The sequence below is a fragment of the Vulpes vulpes genome, chromosome 13 (assembly GCF_048418805.1).
Source record: "Vulpes vulpes isolate BD-2025 chromosome 13, VulVul3, whole genome shotgun sequence".
Taxonomy (NCBI): Eukaryota; Metazoa; Chordata; class Mammalia; order Carnivora; family Canidae; genus Vulpes; species Vulpes vulpes.
The window spans coordinates 43,643,345-43,655,023 of record NC_132792.1 but is presented as its reverse complement, the minus strand read 5'-3'; positions in this window follow the sequence as shown (position 1 = coordinate 43,655,023).

The following is an 11,679-nucleotide window of genomic DNA, read 5'->3' as shown; positions in this document are numbered from 1 at the left end:
ACTGGTTGCCAGTTGAGTGCATTCTCTAGAGCTTGCACTTAAAAATAGTGCCCACATGATCAGGAATGATGAAATCCATACAGAGCTATGTTCATTGATTTTTTTTTTAATTTAATTGCTAAGAGGTTTCTGAAAATTCTGTTTCATCAAAATTGAACTTACAGTTAAATTAAATTCACAACTAAAAAGAAAAGCAGCACTAAAGCACACGCCAATAAAGAAATACTGTATTAACAGTGCTGAAAAAAAGTCTTTTCAGATAGTCTAGTGAAAGTAGAAATGCCAGAGGTTATCATAACTGTCAGGTTGTAAGTCAATCATGAGCTCCTGGGAGAAAGAAATTTCCCCTGATGCAAGATCAGAGTTGTTATTGCTGGCTCGCATTTCCTGTCTTAGTAATATGTTCGGCACCAGGGAAGAGGGAATAGAGGTTCCGTCTGGTGAACTCATATTTGAAATATAACAGATGGAGGCCTTGAGGAGAGTGAACTGAAGAGAGAGAGAGAAAGATGGGGAGATGATGGTAGTGCATGGGAGATTTTGCTATTTATTCTGGTTGGTCTCGATCTGCATTCACTGCCTCTCTGGCTAGGATAGACCATAGTTTAAAGTTGTCTGTTTTGCTTCACGGTTATTACACTCTTGGAGGGCATTCTGGAATATTGCCTTTCTAAGAGGAGATGGTTTATTTGTTTCTTTCAGGTTTCAGAACCTGGAAGCTGAGCTGCTTCTTTCCTTCCAGAGAGGGTATGAATCTGAATAGAAAAACTTCAATTTTGGGAGCCATATGACATCAAGATTGAATGTTCTGGTTGGCAGTTATAGGTTTGGATAAGTTCTTAACTTCTAGAGTTAAGTTCTTCATCTAAACAGTTAGTATTACCTTCCTCATAGGATATCATAAGAACAAAAGACATAAAATATGTAAAATGATTAGCAGTTGTCAATGTGTGATTCACACTGGTTCCTCCCAGAGAGTAAAACCTGTCACAAATTTAACTCTACTGTAAAGGTTCATAAAAACTTTCCAGACGTTTTGTGGGAAGGGGTCTGTATTTGGGCAGAGGAGGTGGCTACATTTGAAGAGCTTATAAAAACATCACCATATTGGAAATTTTTCCTTAGTCCTAAGATGGCTCTGTTTCAGATTAATTTTTTATATTAAAATATTATAAATACAACAGGTAGTTGTTAGTGCAAAATGTTAAGCGGAAGGAAAGTCTGTGGAGTTCCTGAAACGGTTAAAAAACAACTTCAAGTCACCTTAGAGAATAAAAGGGTTGTGAGATGTGGTCCAGGGCTATCTTGGGAGATATGCTTTTGCAGTAGAGAGAGAGAGAGAGAGAGAGAACCAATCCCCATCCATGTGTACATATACACAATAGTTACTGAGCATCTGCTCTGAGGCAGCTTCAAGAAGAACCAAATGAGCACTCTTCCTGCCCAGATGAGGCTTACAGTCCGTGGAGAAACTAAAACTAGTGGAATGATCAAGGAAGCATACAATCACAAGTTCAGGGCACCGGAAGTGGTGGCCAGGCATTTTTGCACTGAAGATGTTAGAAGGGAGCTGCATTGTGCAGCAGTACATTCGTATTAGCAGCAGTTAGGGCTGTCGAAAAATGGTTGAAGTGACTTAATTTATGCCTGGGCTTGAAGCAACTGCAGTTGAGAGACTAAAAAATATCTACACTCCATGGGTTGATGCAGACCACGTGAAGTCTGGAAGAGCATGAGGGGAAGAGGAGGAGGGGAAAGGGAAGGGACGGAAATGGAAGGAGGAGGGAAAGGAGGAAGAGAGGAGGAGAGGACTTGGAAGAACCAGAACAAGATCAGAACTGAATTGTTTTTACCTGGCTTTGTAAGGAGGTTTAGAGGAAATACCAAACCCACACTGTTTGTTCCTTATGGCCCGGGATAGCCAGTGTTCCCCTGGGGTTGGTGGGAATTGGGTGGCAGTCTATCTTCCCTTCCCACCTCTGCTCCAACAGAATCGGTGGGCCTGTGGTGCCACCCAGTTATAAATGTCTTCTGTCTCTCTTTGGCTATAATTTAAAAGTCAAATCATTGAGAACCAAGTTTTCATGCTTCTCATTCAGGGATCATAAGCAGAGGATATGCAAATGTTCTATGATTTCTTTCTGTGCTGCAGTTACATTGCCTGTTTCTGGGAGGGGATTCACACAGTCTTTGGTTTAAGAACCATAGACAGTAGTCACTAGGTTAATTCTAACTACTTTTCTGAGAAAGGGAAATCTTAACCTGGGGCAAATTAAGAACTGAGGCCCAAGAGGGACTTTTTCTGAGTGTCTCTCGCCATAAATAGAATCTCCGCTAAATCTCTCTGTGGTTATCATCAGCTCTGGTGTCCATCAGTGCATAACCAGTACCTAGCACTGTAGGTCCGTGAATAGATGAATTAAAATAACCCCGTTGGTGATGTAAGGAAGTGTTAAATCACTATCTTGTACTCCTGAAACCAATATTATACCATTTATTAACCAATTAGAATTTAAATACAAATTTTTAAAAATAGGTACTTGCTTAAATGGCTGTGAGTGGCTTTTTTTTAATAATGATTTGAGGATGCTGATATTCCAGAAGACCCCCTTTTATCAATCATGGTATAAGTATTTTTTCCTCATTCTTAGGAAAAAGGATGGGCATAAATTGCACTTATTAGATATTGTTTTAAAGTAAGTCTCCCCTAGACAGTGTAGACATTCCTCAAAGGATAAAATCTCCATCATTCAACAGATGGCACACAAAATGCTTCCAAAATTTGTAGGCAAAATCTTTATCTACAAACTGAGCCCGCTGGCTGCTTGTTATTTCATCTAAGGGAGAGGCCCTGACTACTAAGCACACTTAAAAATAGAGTGATCAAGGTCCAATTGGATGTGATTGCCAATAGCCATTTCAGTTTTGAAAGTGGTGGTAGAAGGGATCAGATTACTTCCTCACTTCTAGGGAAAATATCTGGAGTCCTGCCCTGAGGAAGGTGGGCCTCGGATGATTTCAGACATGAGAGAAGAAATATTACCCACAGGTACGGCTGAAATCACAGTGTTAACCATGACAGTGGATCAGTCTTGCTTTGAAAAGGAATTTCTTTTTAAAGTGTCAGAATAAAGTCATAGAACTCTAGATCTCTTTGTTTTCTAGAAACTTCCACCTTATTTATGTTTCAAGAGATCCCAAAAGGAGGCTAGTCTAGAGGAGGGACTTTTTCTGAATTGACAGATGAAAGAAGAGGTCCGGAGGGTCAATCTTTTCCTTTCTGGATTCACCAGACATGAAGGAAGGATGGGCAGTTACAAAATGAATCTCCTTAATTCCATAGAAGGATTAAACTTGATTAGCTTCTTGTCACTCTGCAGAGTCTTAGTCAGCCTTTACCTTTGGTAGGATGGTTGAGCTTATTAGATACTCTTCTGAGGACTGTTTTTGGCATGAAAGGGGACAAATTCATAAAAAGCTACATAGTAAAGAGGTTCTGTATCTTCAAACAAAAGAAATGGGTTTGTATTTTTGTGTCTCCTAATGGATTTTTGTGTCACGTGATTCAGCTGCACTGTGGAGCCAGTGTCTCTGATTCTCGGTAGTCTCCCCTGCAGACAAGTTCACAAAACATATGTACTAGAATTCCCGAGGGCAGGCAGCAGCACAAAGAAGGTCCAAGACACAAAGTAGAATGTTTCTTTGGCTTCTCCTTTTTTCTTGGCGTCCCCACACTAACAGCTGAGCTCAATCCATCCCTCAGGCCGGTGACTCTGCTTCCTCATATTTCCTGAACCTATTGCCAGAGATGCCATTACTTTCTGTAAGGTTTTCTCAATCAGGCTACTAGATTTGCAGTTTGTGCCCTTCCAACTTATTCTTTACCTTGTACTCAAGGAGCTCATTCAGATTGGATTATTTAAGACATTTACACATTTTCTCATTGGGCAGAGGATAACACCTTAACTTTCTGGCACAACATGCAAGACTTTTCAGGACCTGCCCCTGAAGACCTCAGGCGCTCCTGAACTATGTGCAGGCCACAAAAGCCAACCTTTCTGCCACCGTGGGTTCTGCACAAGCCACATCCTCTGTCTAGAATGCTCTTCTTCCTTCTGATTTGCTCCCGCTTACCCTTCAGATATAGTTTAGATGTCATCCTTTTGCAAAGTCTTAACTGACTCTGGGGAATGGATCAGATGCCCCACAATGTACACCTTGAAACAATTTTCAGCCCACATTTTAACTGTATGTATTTGGCAGTTTCTATCAAAGATATAAATTTATTGAGAGCAAAGATTGACTCATATACTCTATTGTATACAGAACACTTAGGGACATTGTAGGACCTTGGTAAATATTTGTTGAACATATAAATTTGCACTCCCACTGGATCAAGGCTTAGGGTATTGTTTTCCTCTGTAGTCTCCAGAAAGGCAGAAGCAACAGATGCTCCCATGAGGACTTTCCCAGCTCTGAGATTTCAGGAGAATATGAGGATACTGGGTGCTTTAATCAGAAGAAAGCTACCTCTGAATTCAGAGAAAGGAAGACAGGAGAATTGACAAAGAGGTTCTTCCACTTGATAATTTTGCTCAGACCAAAGTTTCATGTAGTTTATTTATTTTATTTATTTATTTTTTTAGTTTCATGTAGTTTAATTTCAATTTCTGTTATGCTGTTGATAACTTTATGTGGACCCAACTGTGTTGAAATACTGGCATAAGAAATCCCTGGTTTGAATCTTCAACAAAATCTTTTTAAAAATGCATTTTAGTTATCCTCACCTGTCTACTGTCTCAATTTGAAATCCCCCAACAGAAGGCGGCAGAGGAAACCTTTTCTGAGTTTGCCAAAGATAAGACAGTTGATCTCTGCCAAGATAATTTTGATTCTTAAAAACCATAGAATACTTCTGTCCATTAAATTATGAAGACTCTTTTTTCTACTATTCAATTTAGAAAAGATGGCCCCATAAACATACATGAATATTACATTTCCCAATGGTATCTATATGGTAATTTGCTTATTGTTTTAAAAATTATTCATATCTACGAGGTGATTGCTTGTCAATTTCCCATAATTCTATCCTTTTAAAGGAATGTTAAGTAGGAGTAGGAATAGTTCCTTTAATTTTGATGATCTTTAAAGCACATGATTTGTGCACCTTGAAACGAGACACACCCAGATTCATTATTTGGAGAGTAATTTGATGTTCATTGAAGCACTGTGAGAACCCAAGCTAGTGTATTTCTGGCATGATTTGATGAATGTTTGGGAAAATTTGAGGAAAGGAAATTACAAATAATGGTAATAAACTTCATCACCGTTTTTAGAAAAAAAGCCCTATGCGTTCTTTTTCTAAGATCAGCCGTTAATGGAAGATAAAGTCTAGAGGTACTATTTGGTTAATGACCAAAAGAACACTTGAATTTAGCCAGATTTCTTTAAGTCTTTTATATAAGACTGTTTTTATGTGTAAGCACAGGGAGAGGATCCAAATACATGTCAACAATTAGAATTATCTGAAGCATTTAAAACCTCTCTGTGTGTATTTGAGTTCTCCCCATAGAAACAGCCCCACATTAGCAGACAGCAGGGTGTGAAACTCCAAGAAATGGTATCTCTAATTTTTATACACTAAAAAATCCTAGAGAATTCAACAGCTAAGTTTGGGATGTTGAGGGGCCTGGAAGGGCAGGCACTGGTAGCAAAGGCAAGAAGTCTGAGAGCCTGGGCTTTGATCCTACTGATTCTGTATTTGCATTTTAAAACTGCGATTTGCAAGTTCCATGACTGTGGTCTCAGGTATTCAGTGCCTTAGACTCCCTGATGGTAAAATGGGTGCCCATACACCACCCTTAAAGTGTTGTGGTTAAACTGGGCTGGTTCCATACCTTGGGAGGCCCACTGCAAATAGAAAATGTGGAGACCTTTATTCAAAGAGCAAGGAAAAGTGATGTTAAAGGTACTAGATTTATATAAAACCTTTCCCTTTCTTTCTTGGTTTCTCTACTGATCACTGTGGATTTTACTTGCTATATGAGGCCTACTCTCTTGCATTCCAAGAAGTTCCTTTCCTGTGGCCTCAAGGTAGAGCGGAGACCCCCAAGGGCTTGCAACCTGTGGGCCAAGATATGCTCAAAAGCTGGACCACAGATGGGAAAGGCTCAGGGGTCACCCACAGAAAATATGTCATGGCCCTGGCAGCCTGAGGCAGGAAAGGCGGCCGCTTTGTCCTGCCTGGAGACACCACAGGATGTGTGTCTGATCCTGTCCCTTCCTGTATGTGTTTGAAACATCTTGGCCCCCATTTGCTTGAGGACAGTCTAATCAGCCAGCACGAATGTGTGTGTGTGTGTGTGTGTGTGTGTGAAGGGTTGCAGAAACAGCTGGACATGGGCAGGGAGGGATGCCTCACAGGGACCCAGTGCCTGTGATGGGTGAGTGCACAGCTGAGAACCCATCTCCATGAGAAGACTTGGGTGGAGATGGGACCACACGTGAGCTGAGCCTCCAAAGTCCCCATGTTTGCTCCATTGACCCACAGATGGCACTTACAAAACACAAATTCACAACTAAAATTATTAAGCTTTTCACAGACTTTTGGAGAACATTTAAGCCCAAGGCTCTTCTTCATGCAGGCACCTGTGTAACTACACTGTTTGCACATCCATAAATTTGACTCTGGGGTTGAGTGAGACAATGCCCTAAAGCCCCCGACACACAAGATATATTAAAGAGCCCTCCATGGTGGCTGCAAGACAGCATGGGTCAAGATGACACGATATTATAATTAAATATTTTATAGAGTTAAGAATACATTTAAAAAATTAAAATACAATAGGCCTTATCTTCAACAAGACTCTTCTACTGATGATTCAGATTTCTCAGTGAAGGCTTAGTGGCTGGACCACCTGCAATGAAAACACTCATCGGCCAGAGTCCAAACAGGAAAATCATCTCCCTGCAAGGTATTAGGACTGGCCAGGGTGCACAGATGGCACTTGTGAAGTTAGAACTATACTCACGTAACAATTTTTATATATGAGTCAGCATAAAAGCAGAGTAAAAGAGCTTGATTTTGGTGTTGGGATGTGAAGGAGACGTAATTGGAAGTATCACTGAGGGGAGTAGGAGGTAATGTGGGGCTGGATTATAAGGTCCATTTGGGATTCTTTTAAGATCCTAAAGGAGTATTTGGCACCAGTGTTTAAACAGCCTGTCAAAATATCTCTGGGGATGAGGACATTCATCTAGTTAAGATGACAGTCATTCAAACCTGGGGACGTGAGGACTGCTAGATGGCTAATAGCCAACTCTGTAAAGACACGTATATGCTCAGAACCAAGGGAGGGACAGCGACCAGGTCCCAGGCGATGAAGCTCTTGGGGAATATTTGGGTTACCATGGAACTTCCTAATGGTGTCCTGTGAGCAGGCTGATCTTTTAAAAAACATAAATATCAGGTCCCTACACTGTTTGAAATACGTTGGCTCCCGGTTGCCTGAGAATAGTTGAAACTCCTTAAATCATGTACAAGGCCTTCACCATCTGACTTTGCTCATCTCCTGACTCTTCTCCACCCTCTATATATTCTGTTGGGATATTTTTCTCTCAGGAACATTTTCTGCACCATCCTCCCCTTTCCCAGTGACTTCTCACCATAGTTTTAAACGTAAACACCACTTCCTCAGGGAGAGAGGCCTTGCGCTATCCTGGGTGGAGTGAGTGCTTCCCCTCTGCACTCCCGACGTCTCCGATCAGAGCACTTTCATGTGGTCTCATTTGTGTTGCAGGGAGTGGGAATTACATCCATCTAATCATCTTTGTAGTCTTATCTTTTTGGAATTTAACACATAGTAGCTCCTCAGTAACTCCTGGTAAAATAAATGGGTGACAAATGCTTTTTTTCCTGTAGCCTCAAGAGTAGAGAGAAGCTCAGTGTCTACATAGCACTGACACAGATGTCCATGTGTCCAGCACTGTACTAGGGAGGGTGAAATACCAGAGAACTCGGCGACACAGGTGTGGGTCCAGTCCTTTCCCGGAGCTGGGCTGTCGCCTGGGCTATAGATCTTGGGCCGTGCGAGTTTTCAGATGCTGGGACTTAGAATCACAAGCGAATTTTTAAAAGGCCTGCATCAGTTGAGCTCCAAATAAACAGTGCATGCACAAAGCACAAGTCAAAAACCAGATTAAGAGCTCTAGATATGCTCATTACATTTGTTGAATGAATCTCCTTTTTCTTGTCCCTCCAAGCTGTTGATCATTTCTGAGACTTCTGCCCAAGCTTTCTGAGAAGGCGTTTTGAGAGGAGACTGTAGAGTTAAAGAACCGTTTCAGAGATGTGGCTTTCATATTGACATGCCTAATTGGAATGGCATGCCCTTGTGGGAGAGCGGTGACAACAGAGTGAAGAGTTTAGGTTGGCTCTGATTAGGCCGCAAGTTTCAATTGAGGTGAATGGTTTTCAGAAGGGCCAGAAAAATAACAAGCATGGAGCAGAAAAATAACAAGATGAAAGTCTCTCCACAGTGTCAGACAGTTTTAACTGCAGTGTCCGTACGAGGATTAAGAGTAGGGGTGATTTGGAAAACCACTCTGGGGGAGATTTGAGTATTTCTCAGCATCCAGCCATGTGTAGGTGCCACTTCAGAATTCATGGCACACGTTTAAAGAAAAACACTTACATTATATCATGACTGCTTGGGGAAAATTCTGGAGACTTCCATCAAAAGGCCCATTACAGTGGTGCCTGGGTGATTCAGTCAGTTAAGCATCTGCCTTGGGCTCAGGTCATGATCTTGGGGTCCAGGGATCCAGCCTTGTGTCGAGCTCCCTGCTCAGTGGGGACTCTGCTTCTCTCTCTGTCCCTCCTCCCTAGTCCTGTGCTTGCTCTCTCTCTCTCTCTCTCTCTCTCTCTCTCTCTTTCTCTCTCTGTCTCAAATAAATAAATAAATAAAATATTTTTTAAGGCCCATTGCAGAGAAACGCTATTGCATTCTGTGCGAAAGCTGACAATAGCTCATATAATCATCTGGCATCATGATCATCCATAATATGCCAGACCCTGTGCTGAGTATTAGATACTGAACTGTGAATAAGAGAATTATTTATGTGCTGTCTGGAACAGCACTAGCCGGTAGACCTTTCTCCAACGGTAGAAGTTTTCGATAGTCTGTCCGATACAATACGCCTAATATAATAGCTAATAGCCATACGTGGTTATTGCATATATGCACAATTGTCTACTGTGAGTAAGGAACTCAGTGTCATTCAAAATCCCAAACTCTGCAGGCTGATGGCCACAAGGCCTCCTCTCTCACACCTCATCTCTGGCATTGTCCACGCAAAGACTTATATTTAATTTGTGGTTTCCCAGCAGAAATGTCCTTAATTTCCCTTTGTGTCCCTTTGCCTGCAATGAACCGAAACCCTTCAGCCCCTCCACCCACAGGGCTCCTTCCCTACTTCCAGTAGGAGCCACAGGCTTCCCCACATCCCTGTCAGTTCCCATGGAACTCCTTGCATCTCTCCACCATAACACTTACTACCACACATTGTATCTCATCATTCCTAGATTTGAGAGACAGCGAAGCCCAGTGGGTATGGGCACAAGTTCTGGAGCCAAATTCCCTGGGCTCAGGCACACAAAGATTCAATGATAATTCATTTTCTTATTTCATAAATATAATTCACCAGAGGCATATATAATTGCCAATCACAACATTCACGTAATTTTAGCCAAAAAACCCAGAAACTTAATGCTTCTAGTCTTTATTGCCTCCTCAGTCATGAGGGAGTGTTTTCAAGGAGAACGTTTGAATTATTGATGATAGGTCAGGACCCCATCACTGCTCCTGGGGAGCCTTAGCTAGTGTAAGAGGAAAAAAAGACTATCACTTAAATTTGTTTTTGTTCTAAACTTGCATGGTAATGGTTTCTAGCCCTTGTTAAGTTAAGAAACTTTCCAAAAGTGAAAACCACGAATGAAAGCATTCATGAGTAAATCAACCAGCCAGGCAATTTATTCCAAGGAGGGTACACGAGTAGCTTTTCCCTTGTTCATCGTAGACCAAATGGAACTCTAAATGTTGTCAGAAGTTTGTCAAGATGCACGCTCAGATGGCTCTCAAAAAGATGGAAATCAATGTTGTTCTCTATTACTTTTACCGTAAAAGTATAGGATTTGAATTATAGGGTCTAGAGATAGGGAGGACGAGGATATTCATTATAATCCAACTCCTCCTCTGCTGCTGTCATGACGCCATCTCCATTACTAAGCACAGATAAGAAGAGCTCTTATTTCAAAAGATTTCCAGGGCAGGAAATTCAATCTTCTGATACCTTCTCCCCTGAAAAATTCTCCTTACCGTCCAATCTAAACTGACCCTTTTTGCTGTAGATTATGAAGTCCATTAACTTTCATTCTGTCCCCTGGGAGGCAGGGGACAGCTTTCCTCTTCTTAATAAAAACTCTTCACATTGCTGAGCATGTTATAAGCTGATTCATACAAAAAAGACGTTCGGGTGATGGGGCGAGTGTTTTCTGCGTGACTCGTGATACCCTCACTGACTCTGGGCATCAGCTTTCCAAGCTGTAAACTGTTGGAAACCAACTTTTTGCTTATTTCTCAGTGGAGTTTTGGAAGGATAACTTCCTTATCCATTCATCTGTTGATGCGCGTCTTTCAAATCTTAAGCTTAAGAGTTATCTGAATTTCTACTGGTAGAAGCTTAAAACAACCTTCTCATCTATACTAAGAAGTTATAACTCGATAGAGGATAAAGAAGGAAAACTATAGAATGGGTTACTCTCAGTTGAGTTGGGGACCTCCTGCTATATTAGCAACCTGCATTTTCCATCAATGAGTGCTCTGAATGTCAGCAAAAATTTGGGCTTCAAAATGCCTTTTTGGTTGATGAGAGCCATCTTGAATTTTTCTTAATTGAGGTAAGGTCGATATATAACATTATGCAAGTTTAAGGTAGACAACATACCAATTTGATACATTTACATATGGCAATATGACCTTCACTATGGTGTTATCTAACATCTCTATCACCCCATATAACTACCATTTCTTTTTTCTGATGAGAACATTGAAGATGTAGTCTCAGCAACCTTGAAGTCTGTAATACAGCCGCCGCCCGCGCCGAAGAAGCCCGCCGCCGGCTTGAAGTAGACGAAGGGCGCCTCGGGGGGCTGTGCCAGGCTGCAGAGCAGGGAGGGTGCCGGGCTGGGCAGGCAGAAGGCGCCCGGGAACGCGGGGCTGTCGACTATAATAAGCATGATGTGCATTCAATCTCCAGAACTTAATCATCCCATGGCAAGTTTGTACCCTTTTTTTTATAATTTTTTTTAAAATTTATTTATTTATGATAGTCACAGAGAGAGAGAGAGAGAGAGAGAGAGAGAGAGAGAGGCAGAGACACAGGCAGAGGGAAAAGCAGGCTCCATGCACCGGGAGCCCGACGTGGGATTTGATCCCAGGTCTCCAGGATCACGCCCTGGGCCAAAGGCAGGCGCCAAACCGCTGGGCCACCCAGGGATCTCAAGTTTGTACCCTTTGACCAGGATCTCCCCAATTCCCCCACCCCTCCAGGCCCCAGTAACCACCATTCTATTCCCCATTTCTACAAGTTCAGCTTTTAAAATTCTACATATAAAAGTGA